Source organism: Apium graveolens, chromosome 6 (assembly GCF_009905375.1).
Source record: "Apium graveolens cultivar Ventura chromosome 6, ASM990537v1, whole genome shotgun sequence".
Classification (NCBI taxonomy): Eukaryota; Viridiplantae; Streptophyta; class Magnoliopsida; order Apiales; family Apiaceae; genus Apium; species Apium graveolens.
In genome coordinates this window covers 213833186-213852057 of record NC_133652.1, presented here as the reverse complement: position 1 = coordinate 213852057, position 18872 = coordinate 213833186, and the positions used below count along the sequence as shown (strand labels likewise).

General features: G+C 40.1%; 1 non-coding gene across 1 annotated transcript; it reads left to right on the top strand.

The window, feature by feature from the left end:
- Positions 1-11815: 11815 nt before the first annotated feature.
- On the top strand, positions 11816-11922 carry LOC141669463 (small nucleolar RNA R71). The gene has a single exon (XR_012553747.1). It is a non-coding gene; the product is annotated as a small nucleolar RNA R71 (small nucleolar RNA).
- The last annotated feature ends 6950 nt before the right edge of the window (positions 11923-18872 follow it).

Sequence of the window (18872 nt, the reverse complement as noted above, 5' to 3'; positions counted from 1 at the left end):
AGTTGGCATCAGAGCTTAGGTTTGACTTTTGAAAACAAGAACGTTAGGGCTAAGATAAGATAGTAAAATGAGATAGGATAGAAGTAAGAGTGTTAGGATTGTTTGTTTATGTGATTAGAAGTTATGAGTTTTAGGATTGTGATTTGATTGTTTTTATGTTATTATTTTTATGTATATTAAATGGCTTCTTTATCATCGTCTACGAAGAGGACCGAGACAGATCCAGTGGTTGCACCAGTATTAGCCCCAGTGTCAGAGCAGATCTTACCTCCATTGCCACTACCTCCACCATTGCCACCTGGACCACCACCAGAGATACCACTTCCCCCAGAGGTACCAGCTTTTGCAGATTATTTTCCATACTTTGAGCCAGAGATACCAGATTTTCCACCATTAGAGTTTCTGATGTTCGATATTCCTGACATGGTTGATCTTCCGCAGTCGGAGGATTTAGAGCCTCAGATTCCTATGCCACCAGTCGAGATTCCAGAGATGCCACAGATGGAGCCAGAGGCAGAGCCGCCAGTGTATGCACCTATGGAGCAGCCTATCTTATTCCCTGCCCCATTAGCCATTTATGCACCTGTTCTGGGAGTTTATCAGTTTCCCCAGCCAGAGTTTATGGATGAGATCATGGTAGATGGACCATTACCTTCTCGAGGTTCCAGCACTGATCTTCATGAGCATCATACAGTGACTTACCAACGCTTTCAGGCAGAGAGGGAGGAGAGGATTAGATGGCAGAACCAGTGTAGAGAGATCCTTGGATTGTATGAGACGCAGGCAGATGGTCCTGTCAGAGCATTACGACCAGATTATATACTGAGAGAGAGGCTACATCAGATTCATCGGATTAATTCTCAGCAGCTTACTGATTTGAGACAGCAGGATCTTAGTGCGGAGACAGCATATCGCAGAGCATTAGGACTTACTGAGGCAGTGCTAGAGGCATTACAGGAGGAGTTGAGCCACGTGCCACCAGGATTTTGAGACTAGCAGATCGATGAGTGTTGTATTATGTATATTTTGTAGATAGAGGCAGTATAGTATTGTATGACTAGTTGGTATGAGTATAGCTACTGACTTTGACTGATAGTAGTAGCAGTACAACTGTTATATCATAGGTTTTTGTATCAAGCACTGACACCTGTAGCTGGTGTTCTACCTATATATATATATATGAGATAATCTTTTGCACGTTTTCTTTATTTTATTTCCAGTTATTTAAGCATTTACAATTATTTCAAGTACCATTGGATATTTACAAATGTTGTTTTATTTACGATCATGTTGTACCCTTATATTTTAAAAAAAAAAATTAAACACATCATACTGTTTTATTTATTCAGTTATTTAATAAGCTGTTTTATTTTCCCAAATCAACTATTTTAATATATGTTTAATATACTATTATTAAAGAAGACCCATTGTTTATTTATCAGAAAGATGGCACCCAAAAGAAAAGCACAACCCGACTCATCAAATGGAAACACCGAGGGCCAAAACAATAATAACCAGATGGATCAGATGTTTAATCTCATGCAACAGCAGATGTTGATGATGCAACAACAAATGCAGCAGCAATAGCAGCAGTTCCAGCAACAGATGTTACAACAAGCCGCTCATCCAGGACATCAAGTACCACCAGCAGCACATACGGTCACTTTCAAGCAATTTCAGTCAGTGAAGCCACCGGAATTTATGGGTTCCACGAATCCTACAAAAGCGAGAGCTTGGCTGAAAGAGATGGAAAAGGCTTTTTCGTTAGTAAAGGTTGAGGAAGAACAGAAGATGGATTTCGCTAGCTACTTTCTGAAAGGCAAAGCTAATTACTGGTGGGAATCGAAGAAAGCTTTGGAAGAAGAAGGTGTGGTGACCTGGGATAGATTCACTGATCTTTTCTTGGAGAAATATTTTCCTCGTTTTATTAAGAACCAGATGGAGATCAAATTCCTGGAGCTGAAGCAAGACAACTTATCGGTTGCGGATTATGAGACCAAGTTCACTGAATTGGCAAGGTTTATTCCAGAGCAAGTGGATACGGACGAGAAGCGGGCCAAGAGATTCCAGCAAGGACTGAAACCATGGATTCGTAGCAGGGTAGCTGTGTTTGAACTGACAACTTATACGGCTGTTGTTCAGAAGGCTATGATTATTGAAGGTGAAAGCGAAGCAGCTCAGAAAGAGAAACGACCAGGAAATTTTCAGAATCGTTTCAACAAAAGGCCGGGATTTCAAGCTCGAGGAAAAGTAAACTTTAGGAGGCCATAACAAAATAACCAGAGGATGGGTAATCGACTACCTGCCCCAAATCAGTAAAGGCTTATTCGACCGCCTATATCTGATTGCAGAACGTGTGGTAGAAAGCATACGGGAATTTGCAACAAGCCAAATGTCACGTGTTTCAAGTGCAAGCAAAGGGGACACTATTCTGGAGAATGTCCGATGGGAAAAGCAGAAGTTACTTGTTTCCAATATGGGAGAAAAGGACATATCGCCAGAGACTGCAGAGGAATTGCAATGGCCACTAGTATTCCAAGAGTTTTAGCATTACCTCCACCTCTACTACCACAGCAAAATCAGCCTAGAGCAAGGACTTTCAATATGTCAATGAAGGAAGCGGTACAGAGTCCGAATGTGGTTGCAGGTACACTCCCTATAAATTCTGTAAATGCTTTAGTATTGATTGATTCAGGAGCTACTAGATCTTTTATTTCTGAAGAATTTATCTCTAAGATAGATTGTAAGATCCAGTGGTTAGATGAAGTGTTAATCATAAAATTAGCAAATGATGATCAGGTTGTAGTAGATCGAGTATGCCCGAGTTGTGATATTGAGATAGGGAGATGTTAGGGCAAAATCACGCACTAATATTCACGCAAGTATACGCGTTCGCAAGTAATATAGAATACTTTCTAGTTCGTTCCCTCAGAGACTCAGACTAATTTATTGTCTAATTAAACTCACTCACCAATGTATGATTACTTCTCAATGTTAAGATAACACTTAAAATTGTTGATCAAATATTAACTATAATTAACTACTTAATTAACCACTTAACTAACACTTCAATTTATCAATAATAAAACACTCATGAGATCACAACTTCATTATTACTTCCTTCTATAGCCATAGTTATTACCTTTAGCATGTGACAGTGATGATATTAATCGAATAACACGAAACTGATAAAAGCCAACTTTCATTGTACTAATACCATTCTACCAAACATCCACAATTAAGATAGAAGTTGAATAGTCATCAATTATGTTGAGTTCCTATATGTCTACAGAAATTGACAACACAATGATTTAAGCACAAGTTATTCCTTTCGATTACATAGGGCAAATAAAACTGTTAGAGTTACCCACTAATCATGCACAACGTACATGAACCTATGCTAGCATGGCAAGTTCTAAATCTCAAGATCCACCGTCGCTTCACAAGAGATTAACACCCTATCTTATATGTTCGCGACGCACATAAGACGAATACGCACAACCAATACTAGATATCATGCAATCATCACACACTAAAGTATTAAACAATTAACTAGAGAATTTCATAATAAATCCGTTGCAACCCCATGATCACGATTAGCCCATAATAGAACTTATCGCCATCATGGGTTCATATGAAATCATGATAAACAAACACAAGAAAATATCAACTAAACTGATTATATTAAAACAGAGTACGTCACAAGAGCAAATAAGTCAAAGCAAGAAAACTAGCATCCAACGTTACAACGAAACAAGAATCACAAGAATATATGCTTCCTCTTCGTTGCTGTGTGCTAAATCGGTCTTCTTCCCTATCTCCTTCGCTTCTTGCAAAACACAATCTAAAACATAATCTCCTCTTAATACTCTGTGAAAAACATCTCAAATCTACTTATATAATAGTCCCATAAAACTCAGATTACATAGAAGTTGGAAGCTAAACAGAAGTAGAAGTCTAAAATAATTCAGCTTTTTCCCCGACCCTGCGCGGCCGCTCAGCATTTCTGCGCGGGCGCGCAAGGCTGCTGTGCGGCCGCTCAGCATTGCTGCGCGGGCGCGCAGGACCCTACTGGAAAATTTCCAGGTTTGCTCCGTTTCTTCGCCGTAATCTGCCCGTTCTTTTCCTCTCGCAATGGTGAATACATGCCAAGGCTTATTCTTGATGATTCCTTCTCCGAAATGCAACTAATACCCTGAAATGCATAAACACTAGAAAAACGCATCAAATACACAAAATACTTGATTTCAAGACACCAATTTAAGCCATTTTAAGACATTCTAAGTGGTATAAAATGCCACTTATCACACCCCCAAACTTAAATCGATGCTTGTCCTCAAGCGTCACAGACTCAAAAACAAATAAAAAAATATGCATGAATGCAATCTATATGAAAATGCAACGATCCCCCTTACTACAATTAACCAACCAATTTGTCACGTCTCAACGAATGCAGTTAGGCATTAAAGATCAATAAACTCATGCAAACGGACATACAGCCAGAAACGTGGTGTGTGCAAATGCTTAACAGATATGCTTCGGAACTAGACCAATTACTATGACTAGACTATCCTCAAGGCAATCCTACGATTATACAAAGAATAAAAATTCTAGGCACAAAGTGATATACAACACTACAAGAACTTTGGAGCTTACTACGGAATCGTGCTTTTTATTTACAACTCAAATGCTTATTTGACCGTGCAATGAGTGAGGTCCACAAAAGACTTATACAATAGTATCCATGTAACGAGCATTAGGTTAGCGGATCCCAGACTCTAAAAGCCTTAGGTCACTAGGCACAAAATCCCCTAAGAACTTAATAACTCGAATACCAAAGAGCCCACTCTTGATCAATTACGCAATTTTTTTTTTTATAACTCTGAGCAAGTGCGTTTCGCTCCATCTTGCTCAACCCTAGACTATTCGCATAACATACGAGCCGGCTACTAGCCATTTGATGCCTAGCCATAACTAGCAACACAATTCCATTTTTACTCCATTTTTTTTTCATGCCTTTACCACTAAGAACCTATTATTAAATTCTAAGCATAATAAATAGATTATCCTTGAAAATAATCAGATCATAACAACAATCTAGTCCTTAAGCATTCTCTAAGACTTAGTGAAAATACAAGTGCTTCTAGCATGCATATCAACTTACACAACTTAATATCACTTTAATGCTATCACTACACTCGCCTCAATATCACAATTCAGTCGATAAATCATTGCAAAAGGGATCATGGTATATGCATGAGCTATATGATATGACAAACAAATAAAGCTATATATAAAAAAAACTATATGGCAAAAATTATGCAACTATATGAACTAACTATCATGATTATGCAGCTATATGACACACACAAAATATTCCTTAACTACCACCCCCAAACTTAAAATCTTCACTGTCCCCAGTGAAGGTAGTAGAAAGGAACACAGGGTATACCTACTCGGAGTCATCATCATCATCACCCTCAGTGGGTGGAGTATCAGGCGGCGGGTATGCAGAGTCCTCACCAAAAACTGGCCACTGGATATCAGCTCCAAGGCCTCGAAAAGCAGTCCCTAACGCAAGGGTGAGCTCCTGAGCAAACCTGCTCTGCGTCTCATACATGGCATCCATCCGCCGTGAAAGCCTCCTATACTGGGCATCACCCATCCCAGCACCCTCCTGAGCTCTCGAAGAACTAGCCTCACCACGCCCTGGCCTGGCCATAGTAGCACCTCGTACTGGACGCCCTCCTGGAAGATGATAACCCAGCCCATGCTCCTCAGGCTCACCACCGGTCCACTCCTGCATCCCATTCAGAGTGCCAGAATCTATCGGAGCTGCTGGCAACTGCAACTGCTCATGAGCCGGCCAGTTCACTCCTACTGCTCGGCATAGCTTCGTAACCGTGGATGCATAAGGGATGTTCATATGCTTTGCTCCCCTTAAAAACTTCAGAATTCCTTGGTAGATAAACTCACCAAGGTCCACATAGTATTCCTCATTCAGAATTCCCCACAACAACTGTGCTCTCTCAACTGTGACCTCGTGTGCATGTGAAGAAGGCAAAATATTAGCACATATAAATGCGTTTCATGCACGGGCATACATGTTCATGGCGATCGCCGGAAAGTGACGATACTCATTATTGGCTGGACTGCGGTTCCAAACTGTGCCCGGTCGACAGAGAGTCGCACAAATCAAATCCAAGTCAAAGTCCTCAGTAGTCTTTTCATTCCAGTTCTCCTCCTCGGGCTTCCTCTCTCGCTATCCAATCACACGGCGAATCGCCGCAGGATGATAATCAACCGTCAGCCCACGAACTACAGAAAACCCATTCTTTTCAGCCTTCGCGTTCGCGTAGAACTCGCGAACAACACTCATCGGTACTGCTTCGGGTGACTCACAAAAAGCTATCCACCCCTTCTCTGCAATCATGGGCAACAACTCACCATCCCTCCCTGATGGTAAAAACCCCCTCTCCTTCAGAATCGGCTTCCCCAACAGCCTAGTGTACTCCTCCTCCGCGGCTCTGTCAGTTAACCGAGGCCTTGCAGCAGTACCCCTTGATGAATCAGCAGTAGGAACTGTGCTGCTGCTGTCAATAGTGCGTGCTCTCTTGGGTGCCATTGATTTGTGAATAAAAGTGTGTAAGAACTGATTTTTGATGTTTATGAGAGGGTTTAAGTGTAGGAAGTTGTGGGAGATATGTAGGATAGGTGTATGTATATATAGGGTGTGGAGTAGGTTAAATTAGATTAGGAGTGGGGTTGAGGGATAAAATCATGGGGTAATGGGAAAAGAATTTGTGGGTTTATGGGCTGTAATGGGTTTTTGTGTTTTTGTTTTTTTTTTTTCTGAACTGTAAAAAAAATTTCTGGAACTCGACCCCTATGCGGCCGCTCAGCATAGCTGCGCGGGCGCGCAGAGGGTCTCTGGAAAAAAAAAATTCAGCCCCTATTTTCTGATTTTTTTGTGTTTTTTGGATAGGTTATTAACTTCTAAGGGTTCCTGTAACAACAATTCATGGGTTGCCTCCCACGCAGCGCTTCTTTTTTGTCATTAGCTTGACGTTCCGTACCTTTCTCACGTAGTCAACAAAATGGCACTAACCACCTCTCGGTTTGCCATGTCCCCATAGTAGTGCTTCAACCGCTGACCGTTAACCTTGAATGCTTGGTCCGAATCATTCTCAAAAATTTCCACCGCTCCATGTGGAAACACAGTTTTGACAATAAAAGGTCCAGACCACCTTGATTTCAACTTCCCAGGAAAAAGTCGGAGCCGAGAGTTGAATAACAGAACTTGTTGCCCTGGCACAAATAACTTAGGATGTAGCTTCCTATCGTGCCACCTCTTCACCTTTTCCTTATACATTTTATTATTCTCGTACGCTTGAAGTCGAAATTCATCAAGTTCATTAAGCTGAAGCATTCTTTTCTTACCAGCTGCATCTAAATCCAGGTTCAATTTCTTCAATGCCCAGTAGGCCTTATGCTCAAGCTCCGCCGGTAGATGACATCCCTTACCGTACACCAACTGAAACGGTGACATCCCAAGTGGAGTTTTGTATGTTGTTCTGTAAGCCCAAACAGCTTCATCGAGCTTTAAAGACCAATCCTTCCTTGACGGACAAACAACCTTCTCTAGAATGCGCTTTATCTCTCTGTTAGACACTTCCGCTTGACCATTTGTTTGCGGATGATAGGCAGTAGCTACTCGATGATTCACATTATAACGCTGCATCATAGAAGTGAACTTACGGTTGCAAAAATGCGATCCTTCATCACTTATTATTACCCGAGGTGTTCCAAACCTTGTGAAAATTTGCTTATGAAGAAAATTTAGCACTGCCTTTGCATCATTTGTCGGTAAAGCTTTAACTTCGACCCATTTTGAGACATAATCGACTGCCAGCAAGATGTACTGATTATTGCAAGACGAGATAAAAGGCCCCATGAAATCAATTCCCCATACATCAAAGACCTCGACTTCAAGCATCACATTTAATGGCATCTCATCCTTCCTTGACAAATTTCCCACTCTTTGGCAACGATCACACCTTAAAACAAACTGATGAGCATCCTTGAACAAGGTGGGCCAGAAAAAACCTACTTGCAGAATACGAGCTGCCGTCTTCTCACCTCCATAGTGTCCACCATAAACCGTGGAATGGCAGTCTCGTAATATCCCCTCCGTCTCACAGAACGGGATACATCTCCTGATGATCTGGTCAGCTCCCTGTCTAAACAAATATGGTTCATCCCACATATACCACTTCACCTCATTCAGAAACTTCTTCTTTTGCGCGGATGTCAAATTAGGAGGCATTATATTGCTGACAAGATAGTTTACAATATCTGCAAACCATGGTTCTTCCTCCTGAATTGCAAACAACTGCTCATCCGGAAAAGATTCATTGATTAACGTCCTATCTTGTGAAGTAGAATCGGGATTCTCCAACCTAGAGAGATGGTCAGCTACTTGATTCTCAGTACCTTTTCTATCTTTGATCTCTAACTCAAATTCCTGAAGTAAAAGCACCCAACGAATGAGTCTCGGCTTCGAATTCTTCTTAGAAACCAGATAGCGAATAGCTGCATGATCAGTGAATACTGTTACTTTCGTACCAAGCAGATAAGATCGAAATTTCTCAAAGCCAAAGACTATAGCCAAAAGCTCCTTCTCAGTAGTGGTGTAGTTCAATTGGGCCCCATTTAAAGTCTTACTCGCATAGTAGACCACATGGAAGAGATTTTTCTTGCGATGTCCCAGAACTGCACCTACCGCATAGTCACTCGCATCACACATCATCTCAAACGGTTCTGTCCAATCTGGTGTTGTAATAACTGGTGCCGTGATCAAACTCTCCTTGAGAGTTTCGAATGCTGCCAAACATTCATCATCAAATTTAAAAGGCACATCTTTCTCAAGTAAATTGCACAACGGCTTAGATATCTTTGAAAAGTCCTTGATGAATCGCCGATAAAAACCCGCATGACCGAGAAAACTACGGATTCCTTTCACTAAATTAGGTGGGGGAAGATTTTCAATGACTCCCACCTTGGCCTTGTCCACCTCCAGACCTTTGCTAGAGACCTTATGCCCAAGGATAATGCCTTCACGCACCATAAAATGACATTTCTCCCAATTAAGCACCAAATTAGTTTCCACACATCTTTTGAGTACGGCGCGCAGATTATTCAAGCATTCATCATATGAGTGTCCAAAGACGGAGAAGTCATCCATGAACACTTCGACGTTATTTCCAATCATGTCAGAGAATATAGCCATCATACATCTCTGAAAGGTGGTCGGGGCGCCACATAACCCAAACGAAACTCTTCGAAAAGCAAATGTGCCAAATGGACAAGTGAAGGTAGTCTTTTCCTGATCCTCTGGTGCAATACAAATCTGATTATACTCGGAATAACCATCTAGAAGACAAAAATACTCATGTCCCGCCAATCTGTCAAGCATTTGATCAATGAATGGGAGAGGGAAGTGATCCTTCCTTGTGGCTTTGTTCAATTTTCTATAATCCATGCATACTCTCCATCCTGTCACTGTTCGAGTAGGGATGAGCTCATTCTTTTCATTTGCGACCACAGTGATACCTCCTTTCTTAGGTACACATTGCACGGGACTCACCCACGAGCTGTCAGAATTAGGATAAATGATGTCTGCATCTAGCCATTTCAGAATTTCTTTCTTCACCACCTCCTTCATGATCGGGTTCAGTCTTCGCTGCTGTTCCACAGTTGGCTTACTACCTTCCTCTAACAGAATTTTATGCATACAATATGAAGGACTTATCCCCTTGATGTCTGCTATGGTCCATCCTATAGCCGATTTGAATTCTCTCAAAATCCTTAAGAGCTTGTCTTCCTCACTACCTGAAAGGTCAGCTGAAATAATAACAGGTAACGTAGATGAATCACCTAAAAAGGCATACCTCAAGTGTTCAGGTAATGGTTTAAGCTCCAAGGTAGGTGCTTCCTCTATTGATGGTTTGAGCTTCCCTTCAGCATTCTTAAGGTCAGAAGTACCAAGAGATTCAAATGGTATATCGAGCTTTCACTTCCATGGAGAAGCGTTCAGATATTGTAATTGCTCGTTGCTATCTTCATCATCGCTGTCAAAATCCCCCACTAAGGCCTTTTTCAATGTATCAGACATTAGCATGTGATCGAGTTCCGAAGTAACTGCGGAAGCAATCACATCCACTTTTAAACACTCCTCATCTTCTGTAGGGAATTTCATTGCCTTGAATATATTGAAGGTCACATCCTGATCTTGGACCCGCATAGTAAGTTCCCCTTTTTGCACATCTATCAAGGTACGGCCAGTCACCAAGAAAGGCCTCCCCAAGATTATGGGAATCTTTTTATCTTCCTCAAAATCCAGAATAACAAAATCAGCAGGAAAGAAGAGCTTATCCACCTTGACGAGCACATCCTCAACTATGCCCCTTGGGTAAGTAATGGAACAGTCCGCCAATTGTAGCGACATGTATGTGGGTTTTGGATCAGGCAGGTCCAGCTTTTTAAAGATCGACAACGGCATCAGATTAATGCTTGCTCCCAAATCACAAAGGCACTTGTCAAAAGTTAGATTGCCAATGGTGCAAGGAATGGTGAAGCTTCCTGGATCTTTCAGTTTTGGTGGTAACTTTTGTTGCAGAACCGCGCTGCATTCTTCCGTGAGAGCAACGGTTTCAAGGTCATCCAGTTTCACCTTCCTTGAAAGAATAGTCTTCATAAACTTCGCATAACTAGGCATTTGTTCCAGAGCCTTAGCGAAAGGTATATTGATGTGAAGTTTCTTGAACACCTCCAGAAACTTCCCGAACTGTCTATCCAGCTTTTGTTGCTGCAATCTCTTAGGAAAAGGTGGTGGAGGATAGAGCTGTTTCTCCCCTGTATTAGCCTCAGGCAGAGTGTGTTCAACAGTAGTCTTCCTTGGTTCCGCCGCTTTCTCCCTTTGCTTAGATTCTTCATCTCTAACTTCAGCTTCGACTTCTTTTGCCTTTTCAGCATCAGCTACTTTTCCAGACCTTAAGGTAATAGCCTTGACTTGCTCTTTGGCTTCCTTCCTGCCTGGTACTTCCGTGTCACTGGGAAGAGTGCCAGGTTGACGATTGAGCACTGCATTGGCTAATTGACCGATTTGATTTTCCAAGGTCTTGATAGAAACCGCCTGACTCTTGCACAACAGCTTAAGTTCCTCAAAATCCGCACTAGTAGGTGCAGCTGCACTTCCCTGTTGAGGATATGATTGCCTTATAGCATACTGCTGTGGTTGCTGGAATCCAGGTGGGTTAAACTGTTTACTCACTCCTTGCTGATATGGTGGCTGAATAGCATTCTGATTATTTCCCCAGCTGAAATTTGGATGATTTCTGTTGTTAGGATGATAGGTCGCTGGCACAGGCTGCTGTTGTCGCTGATAATTATTCATATACTGAACAGATTCGTTGACAAGAGAACACTGATCCGTAGCATGAGAACCTGCACAAAGCTCACAAACCATAGCTATTTGATTAACTCCATACGTAGCCAAAGAATCAACCTTCATTGATAGCGCTTGGAGCTGGGCTGCAATAGCGGTGGCTGCATCAACTTCCAGAATACCTGCTACCTTGCCTGATGTCATCCTCTGAGTTGGTTTTGATGCTCATTTGCAGCCATCGTCTCGATAAGATTATACGCCTCAGTATAGCTTTTAGCCCATAAGGCGCCTCCAGCTGCTGCATCGAGCATGGGCCGAGATTGGGCCCCCAAACCATTATAAAAACCAGTGATTACCATCCAATCCGGCATTCCATGATGTGGACATTTTCTCAACATTTCCTTGTAGCGTTCCCAAGCCTCGCACATAGATTCTGTAGGTTGCTGCGCAAACTGAGTAAGAGCACTCCTCATAGCAGCAGTCTTTGCCATTGGATAAAACTTCACCAGAAACTTTTGCGCAAGATCTTGCCACGTAGTGATGGACCCAGCTGGTTCAGAATGTAACCAGTCTTTAGCTTTATCCCTCAGTGAGAATGGGAAAAGCCTCAACTTGATAGCCTCATCAGTCACGCCATTATACTTAAAAGTGTTGCAGATCTCGACAAAATTCCTTATGTGCATGTTGGGGTCTTCAGTTGCCGCTCCTCCAAAAGAAACAGAATTCTGCACCATCTAAATAGTGCCCGGCTTGATTTCAAAGGTGTTAGCTTGAATAGCCGGATGAAGGATGCTTGACTGAATGTCATCAATTTTAGGCCGAGAAAAATCTATAAGAGCTGGATCAGCTTGAACAATACGATCTCCCATGTTTACTGGTTCTTTCTGCTCAGTTCCTGAATCCGAATCCTCAAAATCCAACTTCTCCGGGGTATCAATAACTTCGTCTTTCTCCTCAGCTGTATCTAAGGTCCTCTTGCGAGCACGAGAACGAGTTTGCATAAACGGTTGCTAAAGTACCTGAAACACAACCGAAAAGAGTAATTAACTACTACGTCCTAATCACTGAGTCCTAATGACCAATGATGGTAAGTACATAAACTAAACAAATACGCCGAGTCCCCGGCAGCGGCGCCAAAAACTTGTTAGGGCGAAATCACGCACTAATATTCACGCAAGTATACGTGTTCGCAAGTAATATAGAATACTTTCTAGTTCGTTCCCTCAGAGACTCAGACTAATTTATTGTCTAATTAAACTCACTCACCAATGTATGATTACTTCTCAATGTTAAGATAACAGTTAAAATTGTTGATCAAATATTAACTATAATTAACTACTTAATTAACCACTTAACTAACACTTCAATTTATCAATAATAAAACACTCATGAGATCACAACTTCATTATTACTTCCTTCTATAGCCATAGTTATTACCTTTAGCATGTGACAGTGATGATATTAATCGAATAACACGAAACTGATAAAAGCCAACTTTCATTGTACTAATACCATTCTACCAAACATCCACAATTAAGATAGAAGTTGAATAGTCATCAATTATGTTGAGTTCCTATATGTCTACAGAAATTGACAACACAATGATTTAAGCACAAGTTATTCCTTTTGATTACATAGGGCAAATAAAACTGTTAGAGTTACCCACTAATCATGCACAACGTACATGAACCTATGCTAGCATGGCAAGTTCTAAATCTCAAGATCCACCGTCGCTTCACAAGAGATTAACACCCTATCTTATATGTTCGCGACGCACATAAGACGAATACGCACAACCAATACTAGATATCATGCAATCATCACACACTAAAGTATTAAACAATTAACTAGAGAATTTCATAATAAATCCGTTGCAACCCCATGATCACGATTAGCCCATAATAGAACTTATCGCCATCATGGGTTCATATGAAATCATGATAAACAAACACAAGAAAATATCAACTAAACTGATTATATTAAAACAGAGTACGTCACAAGAGCAAATAAGTCAAAGCAAGAAAACTAGCATCCAACGTTACAATGAAACAAGAATCACAAGAATATATGCTTCCTCTTCGTTGCTGTGTGCTAAATCGGTCTTCTTCCCTATCTCCTTCGCTTCTTGCAAAACACAATCTAAAACATAATCTCCTCTTAATACTCTGTGAAAAACGTCTCAAATCTACTTATATAATAGTCCCATAAAACTCAGATTACATAGAAGTTGGAAGCTAAACAGAAGTAGAAGTCTAAAATAATTCAGCTTTTTCCCCGACCCTGCGCGGCCGCTCAGCATTTCTGCGCGGGCGCGCAAGGCTGCTGCGCGGCCGCTCAGCATTGTTGCGCGGGCGCGCAGGACCCTACTGGAAAATTTCCAGGTTTGCTCCGTTTCTTCGCCGTAATCTGCCCGTTCTTTTCCTCTCGCAATGGTGAACACATGCCAAGGCTTATTCTTGATGATTCCTTCTCCGAAATGCAACTAATACCCTGAAATGCATAAACACTAGAAAAACGCATCAAATACACAAAATACTTGATTTCAAGACACCAATGTAAGCCATTTTAAGACGTTATAAGTGGTATAAAATGCCACTTATCAGGAGATGTCATTTTTCAGTTGATTTGATACCTTTTAGGTTAGGGGAGTTTGATGTTATTCTAGGAATGGATTGGCTATCTAGTAATAATGCTCAGATTGACTGTGCGAATAAAAGAGTGAAATTGCAAACTGAAGAAAATGAAACGGTAATATTTAAAGGTGAGAAGCAAAAGCAGAAATTCCTATCAATAATGCAGACGAGAAGATTGCTACGCCAAGGATGTCAAGCTTATTTAGCCTATGTACGGGATGCTGATAAGGGAAATCCAAAGATTGAAGATATTCCTGTAGTTTGTGAATTTCTTGATGTTTTTCCAGACGAATTACCAGGACTTCCACCATATCGGGAAATCGAGTTCACTATTGACTTGATGCCAGGGACTGAACCAATTTCGAAAGCTCCATATCGAATGGCACCTGTTGAAATGAGGGAATTAGCAAAGCAGTTGCAAGAACTTCTCGACAAAGGAATTATAAGGCCAAGTGTATCCCCATGGGCGCACCAGTATTGTTCGTGAAAAAGAAGGATGGTAGTATGCGACTGTGTATTGATTATCGTGAGCTGAACAAGTTAACTATCAAGAATAAATATCCTTTACCTCGCATCGATGATTTATTTGATCAACTAAAAGGAGCAGCATGGTTTTCGAAAATCGACTTACGATCAGGCTATCATCAGTTAAAGATCAAGGCCGAGGATATTCTAAAGACAGCGTTTAGAACGAGGTACGGACACTATGAATTTCTTGTGATGGCTCTTGGATTGACGAATGCACCTGCAGCATTTATGGATTTGATGAATCGAGTATTCAAGAAGTATTTGGATAAGTTTATCATTGTATTTATTTATGACATCTTGATCTACTCAAAGACGGAAGAAGAACATGCAGCGCAGTTAAGAACGACATTGGAGATATTACGAAAGGAGCAGCTTTATGCAAAATTTTCAAAATGTGAATTTTGGTTGAAAGAAGTGCAGTTTCTAGTGCATATCATCAGTAGAGAAGGCATTCAAGTTGATCCAGTAAAGATTGAAGCTGTGTTGAATTGGGAAAGACCAAAGACGCCGACAGAGGTTCGAAGTTTCTTAGGATTGGCAGGATATTATCGAAGATTTGTCAAAGATTTTGCGAAGATAGCAACACCGCTGACCAAGTTAACTCGACAAAGTGAAAAGTTTGAATGGAATAGTAAGTGTGAAGAAAGTTTTCAAGAGTTGAAGAATCGGTTGGTGACTGCACCAGTATTAGTACTGCCAGACGAGCAAGGAAATTTTGTTATTTACAGTGACACTTCGTATCGCGGGCTAGGATGTGTGTTGATGTAACATGGTAACGTCATTGCATATGCTTCGAGACAACTTAAACCTCATGAGCAGAAATATCCTACGCATGATCTGGAATTGGCAGCAATTGTATTTGCATTGAAGCTTTGGAGACATTATCTGTACGGTGAAAAATGCGAAATCTACACGGATCATAAAAGTTTGAAGTATATTTTCACGCAAAAGGAACTGAACATGCGACAACGTCGATGGCTGGAATTGATTAAAGATTATGATGTTACAATCAGTTATCATCCAGGAAAAGTAAATGTTGTAGCAGATGCACTGAGCAGAAAAGAAAGGTTGAATCGGTTAACTTCATGTGAAGAATTGGTTAAAGAATTCGACAAATTGGAAATTGAGATTCGTATTCCCCATGAATCTGCAGGAACTATCTACGCTATGACTTTTCAACCAGGGTTGCTAGAAAAGATTCGCCATTGTCAAGATAAAGTGATGAGTCAAGACGACAACTTAACGGGAGAGGAGATTACAACTCAGAAAGATAATGAAGGAATTTTATGTTTTGCGTCAAGAATCTGGATCCCTAACGTGGCAGAACTAAAAGAAGAAATTATGCGAGATGCGCACAATTCGAAGTATTCCATTCATACAGAAAGCACGAAAATGTATCACGATTTGAAGGAAAACTTTTGGTGGCCGAATATGAAGAAGGAGATAGCAGAATGGGTGAGTAAATGCTACACATGCCAGCGAGTTAAAGCAGAACATCAACGTCCGAGTGGGTTATTGCAACCGTTAGACATTTCAGAATGGAAATGGGAACATCTAGTGATGGATTTCGTAGTGGGACTTCCAAGAACGAAAGCAAATCACGATGTAATTTGGGTTATTGTTGATCGATTGACGAAATTAGCACATTTTCTTCCAATTAACGAGAAATTTTCATTGGACAAGCTAGTGCACTTATATCTTAAAGAAATTATGATGCGTCATGGAGTACCAGTATCGATTGTATCGGATCGAGATCCTCGTTTCAATTCAAGATTTTGGAGACAATTCCAAGAATGTCTAGGAACGAAGTTGAATATGAGTACAGCTTATCATCCACAAACTGACAGTCAAAGTGAAAGGACAATTCAAACGATTGAAGACATGCTACGAGTTTGTGCGATCGATTTTGAAGGTAGTTGGGATGAACATTTACCCCTAGTGGAATTCTCTTATAATAACAGCTATCACGCTAGTATTGGAATGCCACCGTATGAAGCATTATATGGGAGGAAATGCAGATCACCAGTGCATTGGGATGAAGTTGGAGAACGCAAGATTTTGGGTCCAGAATTAGTTCAGCAGACAAAAGAAAAGATTGAACTTATTCGAAAACGAATCGAGGCAGCGCAAAACAGGCAAAGCAAATATGCAAACCAAGCAAGGAAGGATATGGACTATCAGGAAGGAGAACACGTATTGCTTAAAATATCGCCATGGAAAGGATTGACCAGATTTGGCAATAAAGGGAAATTGAAGCCACGATACGTTGGACCATTTGAGATTTTGAAGAAAATTGGGAAGGTTGCGTATGAGTTAGCTCTACCACCCCATATGCAGCACATTCACAACGTATTTCATGTATATATGTTTAAGAAGTATAATCCTGATACAAGGTATGTAATAGAGTATGAACCAGTAGAACTTCAGGCAGATTTGTCGTATATAGAGCAGCCGATAAGGATTTTAGATAGGCAAGAGAGGGTACTAAGAAATAAGTCTGTGTCATTAGTAAGAGTTTTGTGGAGAAACCCAGTGGTTGAAGAATCAATCTGGGAGCTTGAGAGCGAAATATTAGAAAAGTATCCTCAGTTATTTGCATAGTGTGATTCTGAGGATATTAGAAAAGTATCCTCAGTTATTTGCATAGTGTGATTCTGAGGACAGAATCTTCTTAAGGGGGGGAGAATGTAACGACCGAGGAATTACGCTTGTACTATATTATGATAATGATAAATTATGTGTATTATTATGTGATTAAATGTGTTAAGTTGTTAAACCATAACTGCTATGTGTTATGTGTTTGTTGTTTTGATCCAAACGTGTTTTGGATATTTATTGAGCGTTATATCGTCAGTTATATATATTATATTAAAACCTGTACAGCTCAAAATTATGTTTTAAAAGCCCGTATTTCAAACAAAATCATTGGCTCTATTTTATTAAAAATGCCCTATACCATATCGCTATTCTGAAACCCTAGACGTTTTACAAATTGACCTTTTTCGCGAAAAACGACTTTTCCGGACCCCTTCAAGTATCAAAAACCCCACAAAAATTACATTTTTTATTTTTATATGATCATGAAATTATCATATATCATTTTTCTTTGTATTTTTGTAATTTTCACAATTTTTGGGAATTTTTAGTATTTATTTTGTATTTATTGGATATTTAAAAATTCAATATTAATACCCAAAAATTATAAAAATTGGGGCCAAATATTTTTATTAGGAGTGTAATTAGACCCTTAATTTTACTTAGGGGTATTATTTTCATAAATATAAATACCTGATTTATTAGTAATTAAATCAGTTAATTATACAGAAAAATCAGAAAATAAAAAGAAAAAGAAAAAGGAATTAGGGTTAGGGTTTCTGTGAAGAACAGGGCCGGAGGATCAATCGCGATTTTGAAGGTGATTCCGACAACCAAATCGAGCGTTTAAGTAGTCAAATTGAAGCTGGTGATTCGCAGTTTCTGTTTATGTGATTATTTTTGTTGATTGTTGAGTTGATTTTAATTTCGTGTTTTCGGGTTTAATTCTTTAATTCGGGTTTGATTCTCTGTGTGATGTTTGATGTTATTGTTGTTGGAGATGAGTAGATCGTTGTTGTGCGAGTCGAATGGTACCGGATTCGTGGTGTTTGGCTTTGGTTTCGTGCTCGTCGGAAAAACGGCGACGCCGCCGTCGTTCTTCATCTCCGGCTGTGTTCGACGAGGAAGGAGGACGGGGAAAGGCCAGAAAGAAGAAGGGGAGCATCATTTTGTTGCTGTATGTCGAAAACGCAGAACAAGCAAGTTGGAATCGAACGTTTCGTCTCGCCGGAAATTTCCGCCGGCGTCGGATTCTGGGATTGCAGGGCGGTGTTCTTCCCGACCCGATCGGGTCGGGGGCGACCCGGTTGCAACCCGGTTTCGACCCGGGTTCAATCCTAAAAACCCTAAATCCTGTTATGCTTTTGTGTTTCTGAATAAAATAATTAATTATTTATATTTTAGTAATTAAAAATCAGTTTTAATAATTCTAAAAATTAATTAAAAATTAGTTTGATATTCTGAAAAAAAGTATTTATAATTTCTGATTTATTTTATTAAATTATAAATTCGAATTTATTTATTTAATTAATTATTTAAATATTTATCTAATTATTTATTAATTATCTAATTAATTAATAATTGGGTAATTAATTAATAATTAGATAATTAATTAGTAATTAAGGATTAGAAATAATTAAGTGAGGTAATTAATAATGTAATAATTAGTT